Raw genomic sequence first — 323 nt, 5'->3', positions numbered from 1 at the left:
AATTATACTAAATAATTCTATTTTTAACAAAAATACTAATATTTTTTTCATATAAAAAAATTAACCTTTGACTTTAAATTACTATGAATTAAGAAATTAAAAGAGTTAGAAATAATGTGCATTATTCAAATCCTATTTATTATGTCCAATAATTACAATTATTCCGAGCTCAATAATTATTTTTGACTCGGACTCAGGCAGCAGTGGGGGATCAAACCCAGGTCCCTTTAGGAAAGCATAGCAACACTAGTCACCAAACTATCTAACTTGTATTTTGATATACGTTTTTTTTTTCAATTTATATTATATTAAATGAAATTAAA

This window comes from Arachis ipaensis, chromosome B06 (assembly GCF_000816755.2).
Source record: "Arachis ipaensis cultivar K30076 chromosome B06, Araip1.1, whole genome shotgun sequence".
Lineage (NCBI taxonomy): Eukaryota > Viridiplantae > Streptophyta > Magnoliopsida > Fabales > Fabaceae > Arachis > Arachis ipaensis.
Note: the sequence above shows the minus strand (reverse complement) of the source record.